Raw genomic sequence first — 12,496 nt, 5'->3', positions numbered from 1 at the left:
CTCATATGACAAGCCTTTCAATCCCAGAATTATTTTTGTGAACCTCCTTTGAATCCTCTCCAATGTCAAAACATCCTTTCTTAGACAAGGGGCCCAAAGCTGCTCACAGTTCTTTACTTTATTGTCACCAAACAATTGATACTAGAGCATACAAATCATCACAGCAATATTTGATTCTGTGCTTCGCCCTCCCTGGAGTACAAATCAATAGTAAATATAATAAAAAATTAAATTATAAATCATAATTTTTAAAAAAAGGGCAAGTAAGGTACTGCAAAAAAAAAACCGAGGGACAGGTCTGGATATTTGGAAGGTACGGCCCAGATCCGGGTCAGAATCTGTACAGCAGTCTTATCACAGTTGGAAAGAAGGTATTCTGATCTCCTGGTGGTGCTCATGGAGTGAGGTCTAATCTGGCTTCGCTCTGTTCTCTTTACTTTTATTACCTGTAGCCACCTATATTTACTCTCTTTTATACCTATACCAAAAGGTTTATGCTATATACTTTTGGACCTTGACTTTAATTAGCTGGAAATGAATACCAGATCACGAGAAGCAAAAAATGGGAAAGATTTGGATCCTAATGGAAAAAGAGATGGTGATTCTAAACAATCTAAGCAGGCTCCGTTAACTGTTGAAGCAATGTGGAAACTTATAGATGATAAACTTCTCAAAAATTTGCCATGTTTGAAGGAGTTTTAAAGACGATCAAGGATAATTTTAGATCGCTTAAACGTGAAGTTGAACTGCAGCAAGCAACAATTTCAGAACTTGACGAGGGCGCTCGGCAAAGAGACCAAAAAATTGCAACTTTGGAACAAAATTTAGCTTCGATATCTCAACAACTGGATCTTTATAAATCTAAAGTTACCGACCTTGAAAACCGATCTTGAAGACAGAATCTACGGATAATTGGGCTTCCTGAAGATGTGGAGGAGGGTGATCCTATTAAGTTCTTTTCTCAATTTTTAATCGACCTGTTTGGCAAAGAAGTCCTGGATGACCCTCCATTAATCGACTGCATCCATCGCTCATTACGTCCAAAATCTACCCATCCACAGCCAGTGATCATTCGTCTCCATTATGTTCATACTAAGGAACATCTGATTTGCTTTGCTCGGCGGAAAGGCATGTTTGAATTTAGAGATTTCAAATTTTGTTTTGTTGAAGATTTTAGCCCTGAGGTTCTGAAGGAACGAACGGCATTTAAACCTCTGACGGAATTTTTTCGTATGGGATTCAAACCAGCTCTGCTTTTCCCTGCTTGTTTGAGAATCGTTCTCTCTGATAATTCCCGTTATCTCTTCAAGACATTAAAAGAAGCTCAAAAATTTCTTGACCAGCAAACTTCCTCTACTACGGCCTGACTTGGATTCCATTTTTTTTTGTTTTTACTTAAATCTCTAAGCTATTTACCAGCTTATTGATCGGGTCAGTTAGAATGTGAGGGTTCCCTTTTCTGGTTTGTACTGCAGTTATTTTTTTACTATTTTTAGATCAACTTTTCTGTTCTCTTTTGGGATTCTGCTTTTTAAAATTTTTTTTTAAACTAGTAGATGTTTTGGTGTTTGATTTCTTTTTTTTGGAACAGAGATACATTCGCTCCCTTTATTTTTACATTTCAAGATGTCGTTTTGCTTTGTTCTTCCCATAAGACCTTATTTTCTTGCTGCGTCATTTTCAATTGTTTATGCGTGGGTTCTCTTTTTTGGTTTGTACTGTAGGTATTTTTAGTATTTCTAGATTAACTTTGCTGTTCCTTTTTGGGATTGACTAAGCTTTTTTTTATTTTTTGAAATTATTTAGATGTTTTGATGTTCAATTTCTTTTTTTCTTGAACGGAGTTACATTTTCTCTTTTTTTTTACATTTTAATATGTCGTTCTGCTTTGTTCTTCCCATAAGACCTTATTTTCCTGCTGCATCACCTTCAATTGTTCATGCGTGAAAATAATAATTAACAACATAAACTGGTGCTTGCTTTCTCTTTTTTCTGAAATACTAGTATCTTAGTACTCTGTTCCATGATTTAAACCTTTTCTAAAAAAAAGTGGTAGTTTTTTTCTTGCTTTTTTTGATAATATTCGTCATATACTTGTTGAATTATGGATAACTTTTCTTTATGAACTTTTATCTTTTGGGCTGCCATCAGGAGAGATGGGGGTAGATTTAGTCTTGGCTTATCTTTTGGCCAATATCTGGCCTATTTCTGGGTCTTTTTGGGTGGAGGGAGGGATTTCTTTCTTTTTAGATTCGATTTTTTCACCTGGGCTAATTCAAAACTACTAAAATGTCCGATATGTCGTAACTTCCGGTTCCTCTTTAAACCTTTTTTCCTCTTCCGAGTTAATGAGTTTGTATTCTGGTTAACCCTTTACGTACCATATTACTAGTCTTATTATGATGGATAAGATTATTAATTTTGTTTCGTGGAATACAAATGGTTTAAATCATCCAATCAAACAGAAAAAAGATTTCAAGGTATTCCGAAGAATGAATGCCCAGATCATTTTTGTACACGAAACTCATGTGAGGAAAGAGGATAATCAGCGCTTTTTCAGGTTTTGGAAAGAACAACAATAGCATTTGAATTCCCAGGCTAAAGTGAAAGGTGTTTCAATTTTTATAGATTCGTCTATTTCATTTGTTCATTACGAAATAATTTCAGATTCAAGTGGTAGATTTTTGGTAATTATTGGCCTACTCTGTAATAAAAAAGTGGTTATGGTTAATGTTTATGCTCCGAATACTGATTATCCTGAATTTTTTAAACACATTCACATCCTTTCCCAATTTAAATGACTATATAACCATATAACCATATAACAATCACAGCACGGAAACAGGCCATTCCGGCCCTCCTAGTCCGTGCCGAACTCTTAATCTCACCTAGTCCCACCTACCCGCACTCAGCCCATAACCCTCCACTCCTTTCCTATCCATATACCTATCCAATTTTACCTTAAATGACACAACTGATCTGGCCTCTACTACTTCTACAGGAAGCTCATTCCACACAGCTATCACTCTCTGAGTAAAGAAATACCCCCTCGTGTTTCCCTTAAACTTTTGCCCCCTAACTCTCAAATCATGTCCTCTTGTTTGAATCTCCCCTACTCTCAATGGAAACAGCCTATTCACGTCAACTCTATCTATCCCTCTCAACATTTTAAATACCTCGATCAAATCCCCCCTCAACCTTCTACGCTCCAATGAATAGAGACCTAACTTGTTCAACCTTTCTCTGTAACTTAAGTGCTGAAACCCTGGTAACATCCTAGTAAATCGTCTCTGCACTCTCTCTAATTTATTGATATCTTTCCTATAATTCGGTGACCAGAACTGTACACAATATTCCAAATTTGGCCTTACCAATGCCTTGTACAATTTTAACATTACATCCCAACTTCTGTACTCAATGCTCTGATTTATAAAGGCCAGCGTTCCAAAAGCCTTCTTCACCACCCTATCTACATGAGACTCCACCTTCAGGGAACTATGCACTGTTATTCCTAGATCTCTCTGTTCCACTGCATTCCTCAATGCCCTACCATTTACCCTGTATGTTCTATTTGGATTATTCCTGCCAAAATGTAGAACCTCACACTTCTCAGCATTAAACTCCATCTGCCAACGTTCAGCCCATTCTTCTAACCGGCATAAATCTCCCTGCAAGCTTTGAAAACCCACCTCATTATCCACAACACCTCCTACCTTAGTATCATCAGCATACTTACTAATCCAATTTACCACCCCATCATCCAGATCATTTATGTATATTACAAACAACATTGGGCCCAAAACAGATCCCTGAGGCACCCCGCTAGTCACCGGCCTCCATCCCGATAAACAATTATCCACCACTACTCTCTGGCATCTCCCATCTAGCCACTGTTGAATCCATTTTATTACTCCAGCACTAATACCTAACGACTGAACCTTCTTAACTAACCTTCCATGTGGAACTTTGTCAAAGGCCTTGCTGAAGTCCATATAGACTACATCCACTGCCTTACCCTCGTCAACATTCCTCGTAACTACTTCAAAAAATTCAATAAGGTTTGTCAAACATGACCTTCCACGCACAAATCCATGCTGGCTACTCCTAATCAGATCCTGTCTATCCAGATAATTATAAATACTATCTCTAAGAATACTTTCCATTAATTTACCCACCACTGATGTCAAACTGACAGGTCTATAATTGCCAGGCTTACTTCTAGAACCCTTTTTAAACAATGGAACCACATGAGCAATACGCCAATCCTCCGGCACAATCCCTGTTTCTAATGACATCTGAAAGATCTCCGTCAGAGCTCCTGCTATCTCTACACAAACTTCCCTCAAGGTCCTGGGGAATATCCGGTCAGGACCCGGAGATTTATCCACTTTTAAATTTCTTAAAAGCGCCAGTACTTCCACCTCTTTAATTGTCATAGGTTCCATAACTTCCTTACTTGTTTCCCACACCTTACACCATTCGATATCCTTCTCCTTAGTGAATACCGAAGAGAAGAAATCGTTCAAAATCTCTCCCATCTCCCTCGGCTCCACACATAGCTGACCACCCTGATTCTCTAAGGGACCAATTTTATCCCTCACTATCCTCTTGCTTTTAATATAACTGTAGAAGCCTTTCGGATTTACTTCCACCTTATTTGCCAAACCAAACTCGTAACTTCTTTTAGCTTTTCTAATCTCTTTCTTAAGTTTCCTTTTACATTCTTTATATTCCTCGAGCAATTCCTTTACTCCATGCTGCCTATATCTATTGTAGACATCCCTCTTTTTTCGAACCAAGTTTCTAATATCCCTTGAAAACCATGGCGCTTTCAAACCTTTAATCTTTCCTTTCAACCGAACAGGAACATAAAGATTCTGTACCCTCATAATTTCACCCTTAAATGACCTCCATTTCTCTATTACATCCTTCCCATAAAACAACTTGACCCATTCCACTCTCTCTAAATCCCTGCGCATCTCCTCAAAGTTAGCCTTTCTCCAATCAAAAATCTCAACTCTAGGTCCAGTCCTGTCCTTCTCCATAATTATATTGAAGCTAATGCTATTGTGATCACTGGACCCGAAGTGCTCCCCAACACATACATCTGTCAGCTGACCTATCGCATTCCCTAACAGGAGATCCAACACTGCCCCATCTCTAGTCGGTACTTCTATGTATTGTTGCAAAAAGCTATCCTGCACACATTTCACAAACTCTAAACCATCCAGCCCTTTTACAGAATGAGCTTCCCAATCTATGTGTGGAAAATTAAAATCTCCCACAATCACCACCTTGTGTTTACTACAAATATCTGCTATCTCCTTACACATTTGCTCTTCCAACTCACGCTCCCCATTAGGTGGCCTATAATACACTCCTATCAGTGTTACTACACCTTTCCCATTCCTCAATTCCACCCAAATAGCCTCCCTAGAGGAGCTCTGTAATCTATCCTTCCAAAGCACCGCCATAAGATTTTCTCGGACAAGCAATGCAACACCTCCTCCTCTGGCCCCTCCTACTCTATCACACCTGAAGCAACTAAATCCAGGAATATTTAGTTGCCAATCACACCCTTCCTGCAACCATGTTTCACTAATAGCTACAACATCATAATTCCATGTATCAATCCACACTTTAAGCTCATCCACCTTTCTTACAATGCTCCTAGCATTAAAATAGATACATTTAAGATACTCTCCACCTCCTCCTCTCTTTTCATCCCTAGCAATGCATTCAAATTTATTATCCTTTTCTTTCTTCTCCCCTACAACTTCGGGCTGAGCGCATCCCTCCTCCATCACCTGCCTGTCCTCCCTCACACACGGTCTACTTACTTGCTCTACTGGTGAACTAACCTCCTCTCCCATAGTTTCCTCAAATTGATTTCCGCCCCCCCATCTTACTAGTTTAAAGTCTGCCCCGTAGCCCTAGCAAACCTCCCCGCTAGGATATTGGTCCCCCCAGGATTCAAGTGTAACCCGTCCTTCTTGAACAGGTCACGCCTGCCCCAGAAGAGGTCCCAATGATCCAGAAACTTGAATCCCTGCCCCCTGCTCCAATCCCTCAACCACGCATTCATCCTCCACCTAATTCCATTCCTACTCTCACTGTCGCGTGGTACAGGCAGTAATCCCGAGATTACTACCTTTGCGGTCCTTCTTCTTAACTGCCTTCCTAACTCCCTATACTCTCGTTTCAGGACCTCTTCCCCTTTCCTACCTATGTCATTGGTACCTACATGTACCACGACCTCTGGCTCCTCACCCTCCCACTTCAGGATATCTTGGACGCGATCAGAAACGTCCCGGACCCTGGCACCAGGGAGGCAAACAACCATCCGGGACTCCCGATCACCTCCACAGAACCGCCTGTCTGAACCCCTGACTATCGAGTCCCCTATTACTATGGTCCTCTTTCTTCTATCCCTACCCTTCTGAGCTACAGGGCCGTCCTCTGTGCCGGAGGCCCGGCCACTGTCACTTCCTCCAGGTAGGCTGTCCCCCCCAACAGTACTCAAACATGAGTACTTATTGTCAAGGGGTACAGCCACTGGGGTACTCTCTAGTACCTGCCCCTTCCCCTTCCTGATCGTGACCCACCTATCTGCCTCCCGTGGCCCCGGAGTGACCACCTGCCTGTAACTCCTCTCTATCACCTCCTCACTCTCCCTGACCAGGCGAAGGTCATCGAGCTGCAGCTCCAGTTCCCTAATTCGGTCCCTCAGGAGCTGCAGTTCGGCGCACCTGGCGCAGATGTGGACGTCCGGGAGGCTCGGAGACTCCAGGATCTCCCACATCCGACACCGAGAACAACAAGCTGCCCTCACACTCATACCTCCCGAATAACTGAAAATAACAAGAACTAAAAGATAAGCCTACTGTGCCCTCTTCCGCCTAAGCCCTCTGAGCCCAAGCCCTACACTCTGCTCCCGACTCACTCCGCTGCCCGCAAACGAAGCTGCCCGCTGCTTAAGGCTGCGTTCTTTTTATATCTTCCCTCCTTCCCAGGCCTCCTTCACGCGCCTGCGCAGTCCCGCCTCTCAGAACTCCGATCTGAGAAGCAATTTGAAAATGGCCGCCGCCGCACTTCTTCTCAGCCTCGCTGTCCTCTTCCAAAAGAGGACATATATGCTGATATGATGCTACTATATGCTGATAATGGGAGATTTTAATTGCTGTTTAAATCTTTCAATGGATAGATCTAAGTCTAATCAGGTGCTTCCGAATAAATCTGCTACCTTTATTAATTCCTTTATGCTTGACTTTGGAATTTCAGTAATCTGGAGGTTTCTACATCCAAAGGAAAAAGAGTTTTCATTCTTTTCTCATGTTTATCATAATTATTCTTGAATTGACTACTTTTTTATTGACTCTCATCTAATTCCCTCTGTTACTGACTGCAATTATGATTCCATTGTCATTTCTGACCATGTGCCACTGAAACTTTCTATTAAACTAATGGATACACCTTCTAGTTTTGGTCAATGGCGATTTAATGTATTATTACATGACACGGACTTTGTGAATTTCATCAAGGAACAGATTGATTTTTTTCTTTTCAACAAACTCAATGGATGAAATTTCCAGTGGGGTACAATGGGACACTTTTAAAGCATACATAAATGGACAGATTATCTCATATTCTGAAAAAAATGAATTAATAATGAGATTTGTATGTTGGTTGATAAGATTAAAGCAATTGACAAGATATGCTCTATTGCTCCTAGTCAGGAGCTTTATGAAAAAAGGGTCGAACTTCAGATGGAGCATAGTTTACTTTTAACATCCTCGATTGAAAATCAATTACTTAAAGTCTAGGAGTCAATTTTATACACATGCTGATAAATCTGGTAAACTCTATTGGCTAGTCAATTGAAATCAGCTTCGGTTAAACTTCAGATTATTAAAATTCGTAAAAAAGATGGAACTTTGATGGTTGATCATGATGAGATAAACAAATCATTTCAAGAATTTTATACCTCCTTATATCAATCAGAATCTCCTGATGACCCTACTATGATGCATAAATTCTTAAGGAAATTGAATGTTCCAAAATTATCACCTAATAAGCGTTTAGTATTAGATGCTCCTATGAATTCAGGTAAATCACCTGCCCCAAATGGTTATACAGTAGAATTTTAAAAATCCTTTTCTACTATACTTTCTCCGTGGCTATGTAAAATCTTTAATAGGCAATAGACAGGACTTCCGGTAAGATGGCGATTGTTTAGCTGCTCCGAACTTTTGTTCCGTTACTGTCGCTACCTTTGCACTAAATGTCTCCATTTTATAAAGCTTAGATAGGAATTATTTCAGTATCTCTTACTTGCCTGTGAATATATCTAACCTACAATGTCTAGCAAGAGTTCTAAATCCAGGAGAAAAGAAACTACGACCTCGTCGGACGTGACGATGGAGGCGCTTGCAAATCTCCGAGACGAAATCTTAAAGGAAATTAAAACCGCTTTCAAACAGTTAGAAGACAAACTGGATCGGATCAACGATAAAGTGGACAAATATGCTGAACACTTATCTCGCATCGATTCGACTTCTGAAGCTTTAGAAAGTCAGGTTCGATACTTGGAGACTCTCTGTTCCAGCTTAGAGGAAAAATCTAATAAACTTCTTTCCAAAATGGTGGATCTCGAAAATCGCAGCAGACGCTGCAACATCAGAATTCTGGGATTACCAGAGGCAACTGAGAAGGGGTCAACCGTGAAGTTTTTCGCCGAGTTTCTCTGTGAGATATTCGGGAAGGATCTGCTTCCAAACCCGCCCGAGCTCGAACGGGCACACAGAGTTAACGTCCCCCCCGGAATTCTGGGCACCCGTCCGCGACCAGTAATCTTGTGTTTCCATCAATACCAGGTAAAACACAGTCTGATCGTGGAGGCACGTCGCAGAGGCTCTTTTTCTTTCCAGGATACAACCATTCGCTTTGTGGAAGATTTTGCACCCCAGACCTTAAAGATGCGCGCTGAGTATAAAGGCGTAATGAAAGTGCTTTTTGATCGTGGTTTCAAACCTTCCTTTCGTTATCTTGCTGACCTAAGAATCAAGTTTAATACCGGGGAATTCAAGTGGTTCAAATCAGCGAGGGAAGCTGAAGCGTTTGTGGCAAGTCTTCCGGCTATCCAGTCATCTTCGGAATCTGATCGGACTTCCTAAAATGGTGGATAAGTACTCCTCGTAGTAAAATTACTTTCTCTGGACTCGGAATTCACTTGAATCACTCAGACATTATTCACTGAAACTGTAAAGGCTGTTGACAATCTCTCCCGGGATTTGGTGTGTGTGTAATCTATTTTCACCTCTGTATAACTTTACCTACAGAGTTCCACAACTAAATCTAACTTGTTTTGGAGGTTTGAAGTCTTTAGTGAAGGCCTCCCTGTTTGTCGGTTCACAGTTCAACTGCTGATTTATTTTTCCTCTGTTTTAAATACTTATTTATTTTATCTTTTTCTTTTCTTCACCCCCTTTTTTTTCCATTCTCTGAATGTTTTTTTCTCCCTTCTCGGTAAACGGTTGATAAATACTCGTCTCGAATTTATAATTTTCCCCTTCCTTTTTTTTCTTTTTCCTTCTTACCTTTTTTTTCCCCCTTTCTCTTACTTTATCCTTCTATAATATTTCGCGGGTAGGTTAGTTTTGGTTTTCTTCCGATTTTCTCTGTATTAAGTTGTATATCTCGGCAGAAGGTGTTCTAATTTGTAGTTATGTTTTCTAGTGCATAAACTAGTTACTGTTTGTTATAGCATTTATACGGAACTGCTGTCAATGACACAGATCTGGAAGTTGTATTTGGGTTAATTTTTTTGGTAGAGCTAGCTACTTGTTTTGGTAGCTGTCTAGTTTTGGGTTGTGTGGGTGGGGTGGATTTTCCAGTTCCAACATTTCTTTATTGTTTAGGACATGTTTATATTTTGACCTTACGAATCTATGTTTACATCTCTGCTCCCAGACTGCTATTGTACCGCTTGATCTTTTATATGCCTGCTGCCTTTTATGCATTAGTAATTGATAATGGCTAGTGCACTTAAATTTGTGAGCTGGAATGTAAAGGGACTGAACCACCCTGTTAAAAGGAGGAAGGTATTCTCACATATTAAACAACTCAAAGCTGACATTGCTTTCCTCCAAGAAACTCATATTCGTTGTTCCGATAACTCCCGGCTTCTGTCCAAGTGGGCGGGTCAGCATTTTCATTCATCCTTTGCCGCTAAAGCTAGGGGAGTCTCCATTCTCATTAACTCAAATATTCCTTTTGAACTCCATAATAAAATATCTGATACAAATGGCCATTTTATTATTGTTTCTGGTAAACTATATAACACTAAAGTTGCACTAGCAAACCTGTATGCCCCCAACTTTGATGATGTTAACTTTTTTGAATGGTTTTTTTCCTCACTACCAGACTTAAACTCATACTCTCTTATATTGGGTGGTGACTTTAACTGTTGGTTGGATCCTAAACTGGACCGATTGTCCTCTGTTACCAGACCACCTACCAAATCTGCCTTAGCTATTCAGTCGTTTCTCTCTAATTTTGGTATCTCTGATATATGGCGTTTCCTCCATCCTATGGAGAGAGATTATTCCTTTTTCTCACATGTTCACCATACCTTCACTAGAATTGACTATTTCCTACTCGATAACCAACTTATCCCATTTGCCCACACTTGTGACTATCAGAGTATACTGATTTCTGACCATGCCCCAATTACCCTCTCTCTGAACTTTCCTGGTCTCCCTCAGAGGAACAAACACTGGCGGTTCGATTCAACTTTATTATCGGATGATGATTTCGTAAAATTTATTAAAGACCAGATAACCTTCTATTTTAACACTAATACATCATCTGAAGTGCCATCCCAGATTGTCTGGGATGCCATGAAAGCATATTTGAGGGGTCAAATAATCTCTTACACAGCAAATCTCAATAGAAGATCCCGTGCAGATCGAGCAGACCTCATTAACCAGATTAAAGATGTGGATCAATTATATGCCCAAACTAAGAACCCTGAATTATACAAGAAGCGCGTTGAACTCCAAACTAAATTTAACCTTCTGTCCACTCAACCTGTCGAACGTCAACTTCTCGAAAGCAAGAGCCGTTTTTACATTCATGGGGATAAGTCTGGTAAATTCCTAGCCAATCAGCTGAGGCGTTCTAAAGCCAAACAACATATTACAAAGATCCGGAAGGAGAACGGAGACTTTACATCGGATCATTTAGAAATTAATGACGCATTTAAAAATTTTTATTCTCGGCTTTATTCCTCTGAATCCCTGAATGACAATATCTCTGTGGATCAATTTTTACAGAATCTGAATATCCCCTCACTTTCATCTGATTTCAAAGCCAAACTTAATGCGCCTATATCACTAGAAGAAATATCTTTTGCAATTTCTGCACTGTCCTCAGGGAAATCTCCTGGACCTGATGGGATCCCTGTGGAATTTTATAAATCATTCTCCTCACTTCTTTCTCCTCAGTTACTTTCAGTATTATCTGACTTGTTTAACTACAGCAAATTGCCACCCTCTTTCAATGAGGCATCTATTATCCTTCTTTTAAAAAAGGGCAAAGACCCAACAGAGTGTTCCTCGTACAGGCCGATCTCTCTGCTCAATGTTGATGTAAAGATCTTAGCTAAAGTGTTGGCTCATAGATTAGAAACCGTTATTCCCTCCATTATCTCTGATGACCAAACAGGCTTTATTAAAAACCGTCTCCCTTTTTTTAACATTCGGCGTCTATTTAATATTTTATACTCAGTTCCAACTGGGACTCCTGAATGTGTTATCTCCCTTGATGTGGAGAAAGCATTTGATCGTATAGAGTGGAACTACCTTTTTGCAGTCTTAGAAAAATTTGACCTCGGCCAAAGTTTCATCTCTTGGATCCAATTGCTGTACCTGTGTCCTACTGCTTCTGTTCTAACTAACTTTCAGAAATCCCAAGTATTCAATCTCAAATGTGGCACCCGTCAGGGATGCCCCTTAAGTCCCTTTCTCTTTGATTTGGCTATAGAACCTCTGGCGATAGCATTTCGAAAATGTCCTGAACTGACCGGGATTTGGAGAGGGGGTGTTGAGCATAAAGTCTCTCTCTATGCTGATGACCTACTACTCTTTCTCTCATATCTGTCTACATCCTTACCTCTAATGTTTTCACTTCTTGACCAGTTTAGCCAGATCTCTGGCTATAAACTCAACTTACATAAGAGTGAACTTTTCCCAATTAATAAAGAAGCACAAGAACTAATATTTCGTGATCTCCCTTTTAAAGTAGTCCATAATCAATTTACTTATCTTGGAATTACAGTCACAAGGAAGTTTAAAGATCTCTTTCGTGAAAACTTTGTCAATCTTTCATATGCTACAAAACAGAGTCTGGTACAATGGTCACCTCTATCTATGTCCTTGGTAGGTCGTATCAATGTTGTCAAAATGTATGTTCTCCCCAAATTCTTATACTTATTTCA

General features: G+C 40.1%; 1 protein-coding gene across 1 annotated transcript in view; it reads right to left on the bottom strand.

The window, feature by feature from the left end:
- Window positions 1-12,496, bottom strand: part of LOC140725861 (F-box only protein 41-like) — a gene marked incomplete at its 5' end in the record, with an annotated part of 371,488 nt that overhangs the window by 16,980 nt on the left and 342,012 nt on the right. The window lies entirely within an intron of this gene.

The sequence above is a fragment of the Hemitrygon akajei genome, chromosome 4 (assembly GCF_048418815.1).
Source record: "Hemitrygon akajei chromosome 4, sHemAka1.3, whole genome shotgun sequence".
In the NCBI taxonomy this organism is placed as follows: Eukaryota; Metazoa; Chordata; class Chondrichthyes; order Myliobatiformes; family Dasyatidae; genus Hemitrygon; species Hemitrygon akajei.
The sequence above is the reverse complement of the archived record's forward strand: the minus strand, read 5'-3'. Positions and strand labels throughout refer to the sequence as shown.